Consider the following 7,072-nt stretch of genomic DNA (forward strand, 5'->3'; position numbering starts at 1 on the left):
CTTTGTTCCTAATTTAAAACCAAGAAAAGCTGTTTTTCTGGCTCTTGGGTCTAATTTTGTTCTTGAATTTGTTAATGTGGAGGCATATGCAAGAGAACCAAATACTCTTAAATATGAAAGGTCAGGTAAGTTGCCATACAAAAGCTTATAAGGACTAGCATTATTCAGGTTAGTGCTGGGCAGCCTATTAATTAGGTGAATGGCGTGAGCAACTGCGTATTGCCAAAAACAACGTGGAATTCCTGATTGAAATAGCAGTGCTCTAGCAACACCTAAAATATGCTGGTGTTTTCTCTCTACAATCCCGTTTTGCTCTGGTGTTTCTACACAAGAAGTTTGGTGTAAAATTCCAGTTGATGCAAAAAAGGATTTTAGAGTGAATTCTGGCCCATTGTCGGTCCTTATACACTTAACTTGTTTTTCAAAATATACTCTGACAAAATTCACAAAATTAATAACCAATTGTGATGCTTCAGATTTGGTTTTCATAAAAAAAATCCAAGTGAATTTGCTCTTACCATCCACCACAGTCAAAAAATACCTATGTCCTTCATTGGAAGAGACAGAAATAGGACCCCAGATATCCATATGAACTAAATCAAAACAATCTTTTATTTTAGTTGTACTAAGATTAAAAGATAATTTCTTTTGTTTTGCAAAATGACATGAATCACAAGGAAAATTTGAAGCAATACTATCTATAAAAGGATAATATTCAGAAAAATCAATTTATGCATGGGTATGTGTCCTAATCTAAGATGCCAAATATTGTTGTTCATGTGCAGCCGCTTCCTCATAAGTGCTAGGTTCTTGATTTGAGGTGATGGTTAGAGAAAGTGACTTATATTTCGGGGTTAGTTTATCATATGACAAGTGTTGTGAGATAGGATATAAAGAGTTAGAGTTGGAAACATTGCTAGAGTGAGCTGTGTGGGTTGTCATACAATGATAGTCCTTCAAATAAGCAGGCGGTTTCTTGACTCTTTCAGACTTTCTAGTAATGCAGTCATGTGTGATGTCAGAGTGTTGTGATGCAGGTGCATTATTAGTGGGTGGTGTGGTAATGGGTGCAATGGTGTGTGAGGAAATTGGTGAGTGCATTGAGCTTGAGAAATGTTCATTTGAATCTATGAGTGTGGTATGTGTGGGTGATTGCAAATGATGTGTGGATGGTGTATCATATTGAAAAAGATCAATGCATTGTGGAGTACGAATGGGCACTACAGAAATGTCAGTGGTAGTGGAATGTAATGAGAGCAAGCCAATGTAGCTCCACGACCTCTGCAATGGGAGGATCTGTTTGCCATATTTGCCATTTTGAGAAATCAATGAATCACAGAGTAATAGGGATTCAGATCTTCTTCCTTCCAACTCGTTGATCGGAACAGCTATGTTCACCAAGAAGGAATCTTGTGAAATAGCCTCTCATCAAACTCTATTGGATGAGTTTGAAGGAAGAGGTAAGAATGGGGGAAAGAAAATGTCGAAAGAAAAATTAGGGATAGAAAGAGAATGGCAAAATTGGATTGATCTCAATTCACAACTTTTTTTTTTTGATTCACAGCTTGGTTGCTCTCCACGCTCACCGCACCATGAAGAAAATCTCATGCCCTAAGCTATTCAAGCTGTGATGTTGATGGTTTGATGAATCAGAAGGGATTAAGAGAGGGAGAGAGATAGGTTCTTCTCATTGTTGGAGAGAATGAAAAATTTCCCTTAGAAAATATTTGTTGAGTTATTACACCTTATATACTATGTACCTTTTCCTTTTTTTTATGTACTCTCACTAAAAAATAATTACAATGATAAACCTATTATTGATAAAGAAATAATCTAGGTAACACAATGAAAATGTGACACCACCGAGGTGAATGTTTCACCTTATCCTATCAGGTGGGTTAAAACTCACAATTATCAACATTCACAATTATTCTCAATTTCTGCTGTGTTCTCATGCTCACAAGTCACATCTCTTTTTCTAAACTCTTTCAGTATAATTTACTAATTATATTTCTAAGATGTGTCTACGAATACATGAAGATGGTGAATAAGCAATTAAGCATAAGTAGTAACATAATTTGATAATTACGTTGTGTAACGTGCGATTTTTCAAATCAACAAAGATTACAGATACTAGAAAACACAAAAAATAATCAAAATATGATAAAGTTATGTCTAGTTTTTTGGTAATAATTAATTTCCTTTTGTAATACACAAAATTACTGTACAATTTGGTATGAGACTAAGACGCAACATACACACATGTTATGATCTTGTGTGTTTAAAAGTTAGCTTCTCCTAAAGCAGTTAATCATACAACCGTCGGAAGTAATATATTTAATAAAAGTTTAATTGTTTTATTATTTCTCATAGTTTCATTTAATTTTTAAGTAGATCTTTAAATTTAAGAGTTTGTAATTGAGTTCGTATATTACATAAAAATTTTCAGTTAGCCATTTTTAAATTATTTTTATTAAAAAATACATTTTTATGCTTGATATATGATAAAGTACAAAATTTAAAATACTCAAGGACTAACAATTTATTAGTTTTGGCCATCATTTTATTATTTAATTTAAATTTTTTAGTCTAATAATTCAACAATGTATTTTTAACTCATTTTTAAATATCAGTAGATAAATACTGACCAAAAAAATAAATTTTAATAACTTTTTAAGATTTCTTTTATATAAAATATTTTAAACCCAAAATATTCTAGAATTAGTATATTTATTTTTAGAACTAATAATTACTGAGGATCCAATTATAAATTTTTATCCAATATGAAAATCCAATTAAAAACTTTTAAGTAGTAAAGACTTAATTAAAAAATTAATAAAATTATAAAAACTAATAAAATGATTAATTTTTTAATAAAATAGTAGACTAATTTTATAATAATATTTTACATAATATCTAGATCAATCTAATTTAGCAATTTTTTTTAATCATCAGGTAGCCAACATCCACTTATAAATTTTAATATTTCGTTATCCGACATGATATGTTGTAGACTGCTATTTTTTTTAATTAAAGTACTTAAATTGATCATGAAAAATTATAATGCTAACAAATTTGATTTGAAACTTTAAAAATTAAACTTCAGTAAATAAAACTATTCAAACCTTGAAAAAGTATAAAAAAATTTCAATTTATTCCTTCTAATCTAACTTTATCGATCCCAAATTCTAACCCTATCTCACCTAGTTTTCCAAATTCTTCGTCACCACAATTCCAAAACTCTATTTTTTTCTTCTTTTTTCTATTTTTGTCCGCCACTTTCAAATTACAAATGTTAATAATGATTAACAGGGTTGAGATTGAGAGCACAAACACTCCTGGAATTCTTTTTTATTGGAAAAAATCAACGTAGAATTTTAAACTTCGTCACAAAATTTTCTTATGCATTTAGAATCTCCACGAATTCAAATTTCATTGTAGTTGCTATCAATGAAACCAACACAAATCAAAGTCATCTGAATACGACTAATCTAAGAGAAGAATCTTCGTAGAAGTCCTCTTTGTGAAAACAGAAACCACCATGGCACCGCCACAACAATAGTTAAGAGTTGACTTATCCAATCTTCGAATTGACAGTAGGAATATTTAATAGAAACATTTTTTTTGCAGTCGCACTTCGACAATTGACACAACTCAGGAAAGAATAGAAAGCAAGAAAAATTGCAAATTTGTATTCATAGTGAGCCTCTGCGATTAAAACTCTCGAATGAGAGAATCACAAACAACTCCATGCGTGATTACAAATGTGGAATCGTAGATCAGTGGTAGAAGATTGGAGAGGAGAAAATCGGTAGTTAGAGAGATTGCAACAATATAAAAAGTGGGAGTGGGAAGAATGATTTATTAGGGTTAGGAATCGAAGAGGTTTGATTTTGCAGTGTGGAAACAGAATAGCATAATCAAATGTAGAGAGAGAGCAAGCAGATGAAAGATAAGCAATTTGTTTAAATTATTTTGTAGTCAGATTTGACGGCGTCATAATTTTTTATGGTCATTTTTGAAATTTTAGTCCTTTTTTTATGTTTATTTTTTGGATAAACTACTAAACATGCACCTGAATTTTATGATCGACAAAAATATCCTGAAATGATTTAAAAGCACGATAAAAAAGTCCAAAAAGAATTTTTTTTTTTTGTAATTGACAAACGACTTATATTTAACAACTACTTATGCATTTGATCCAAAATTTTATATGAATATTTAGATAACCGTTTTAAAAAATACACACACAAAATGGGATAAAAATTTTATCTCTATATTTTTATTTTACTTTTTAAAATTATTACTAGTTGTCGACAAAAATAATCACATAAAAGGTAAACTCAGCAAAAAATTATCAAATCTTTTAAGAATAAAAATATTTTATTTTTTTAATCATTCTTGCAAAAAATATCAAATCTCAATTTTTAAAGCATCTTTTGAGAATACATATTTAATTTTGGATATTTTTATCATATTTTTAAATTATTTGAGGATATTTTTATCAATAACAAAATTTGAATACATTTTTGCCAAAGACAATTATTTGGATATATTTTTTGCGGCTTATCTTAATTTTTTTGGTAGAGGATACTAATTTTTAATGTGGTCTAATTTCACTTTTGTTCGAGTATTTATAGATTGGCAATAAATTTTTCTATTGTGGACCTAAAAAGAATGGTAGTGTCAATCAAAAAAAGCCTAATTTGCGATACATATAATTAAAGTAGGTTAGTCCAACAATTAAAAATAGATCACCTCACTTTTCAATGTGTTGCCAAACTCAAAAAGCTTGCCAATGAGTTATAACTCAAATGGCATACTCTCTTTCTCTCTATCTAGAGGTTTCAGATTTGAATCCTACCAATTGCAATTGATCGAAAAAATCTTGTAGCTGTCGCTATAACGTGTGGTAAGTGTATGAGAAGTGTGTGGATGTGTTGTGTGGTACTTAGAATTGGAAGTTGTTCAATTCATCTAACAAAAAAAAACTTAAAAAGCTTGAAGTTGAAATGCAAATTTGATTAATGATAAACTAATTTAGTAATTTTTTGCTATTACTAATTTAATAATTTTAAAGTGGTGATTAGTGACCAATGAATTTAGATATTACTATTATTTTTATTTGTGTTGAGTTTGGAAAACTAATATTTGATTAAAATGATGAACAAACATTATTAAAGAATTATTAATTATTTATATGATTATATGTTATGCTTGCATGAAGGAAAATATTTTGGAAACATGGCCTAAATAATCTCTACACTATGGTCCATCAAAATTAAGCCAACCCCAATCACAAGCCTATGAACCAAATTCATGGCCCAAATAATCTATACACTATACTCCCACTCTTATTTACTTGAACCCCAAATTTATTCCATTAATTTCATTGAAACTTTCATCAGAAGCCAAAAGTCTTCTCTTCTCTCTCTCTCCTATCTCTTCACTTTGGTCATGTCACTCACTCAGCAATAAAAAATAAAAGAAAAAGAAAGTGCAGAGGCTATGGAGCATTGAAGGATAAAAAGTTTATTGCCAAAAATGAAGCAAGAAAAAAAAGGCTACAATAGAGTAATGAGTTGCATTCAATCAGAGCTCTTCAAAAAGTATCTTCCTTTATTTGTGCTACACCTATGAACCAAGAAGAAAATTACAAAGTCTCAAGCATAGAAGAAGCAACCATAGAAAAGGTGAGGTCAACCATGGTCAGAACCTTATCAACGCTTAAAATCAAAACATGAAGCCAAAGCAAGGCTCTACGGTCAAGATTGAAGAAGTTTGAAGAAAAAGGATATGAGAGAATGGATAAGTTGCATGCAACAAATTCAGATTTCTCTCTCCTCTCTATTGAAGCCGCTACAAGTTTCTGATGATGGAGAAGAAGACAACGTTAGGGTTGAACGTGATTCAACTTTGGAAGTTTCACTCTTCTATATTAAGGGTGAACGGCCAAGGGTTGAAGGCAAGGAGAGTAAGTGAAAAGCACAGAGTTCATTTCTCATAGCTTCCTAAGCTCTTGAATTCTTCTCCTTCATGATTTTCTTTTAGTATTTTCTTTTTCTTAGTTTAGTCTATTTGAGTCTCATTAAAAAAGGCAAATATGGTGAGGTTTGTAAGAAAAAAGTTAATAAAAGGTAAAAGGCAGTGAGTTAAATTGTGAGAAAAAGCCATAAGATGTCTATGAGATTCTTTGTATATCTTTCTATTTTATTTCATGATCCTGTGGAGATTTCCTTGCAAGTTGGGTTAGTACTGTGCAGTTGAAAGCTAGATTGAGGTCTAATCAAATTCAGATTGGGTTAGAATCTGGATATGTCCCAAATAGGATTGGGTAGATCCTAGGGAAGAATTGGTGATTGTAATCTGTTTAAAGATAGCAAAATTTTATCACTGTTGTGATAGAGCTGGATGTAGGCTACATTGCACTAAGTAGTTGAACCATGATACATCTGGGTGTTACTTCTTCTTCTCTACTTCACTTCTGTTTTTTCCATCTAGGAGAAAAAATAAAAAAATCTCTCAACTCGTTACGAGACAAAAGTAAAATATCTCCTATGTTTCTTTGAAAAGGCAAAAGTTTTAATCAGCAGAAAAAGAAGCTAAGATTCAACCCCTCATTCTCTTAGCCACCAATAACCATCAATTGGTATTAAAGCTTGGTCTCAAAGAGATCAAGCTTTGCAACTTGGAGGAAAAGTCCTGATGGCGAACAACAATGGTCCAATGTGTTGGCCTACACTCGAACAGAAGGGCAATCCAGCAACTGACCTTCGTTCTTCAATGGAAAGAATTACAGCTATTGGAATGAGAGAATGAAGATCATTGTTTAATTAGTAGATTACAACATCTGGAAGGTCATCCTGAATGGTTCCCAAGTCCTAACCAAAATAGGAACAGATGGTGTAGTCACTCCTAAGGCTAAGACCGAATGGAATGATGAAGATAAAAAGAAAATAGAGCTCAACGCCAAAGCTATCAACTTGCTTAACTGTGCTATCAGCTTCGAAGAATTCTGAAGGGTAGCTAGATGCAACACAACAAAAAAAAATCTGGGACAAGCTTTAAGTCA

The sequence above is a fragment of the Arachis duranensis genome, chromosome 6 (assembly GCF_000817695.3).
Source record: "Arachis duranensis cultivar V14167 chromosome 6, aradu.V14167.gnm2.J7QH, whole genome shotgun sequence".
In the NCBI taxonomy this organism is placed as follows: domain Eukaryota; kingdom Viridiplantae; phylum Streptophyta; class Magnoliopsida; order Fabales; family Fabaceae; genus Arachis; species Arachis duranensis.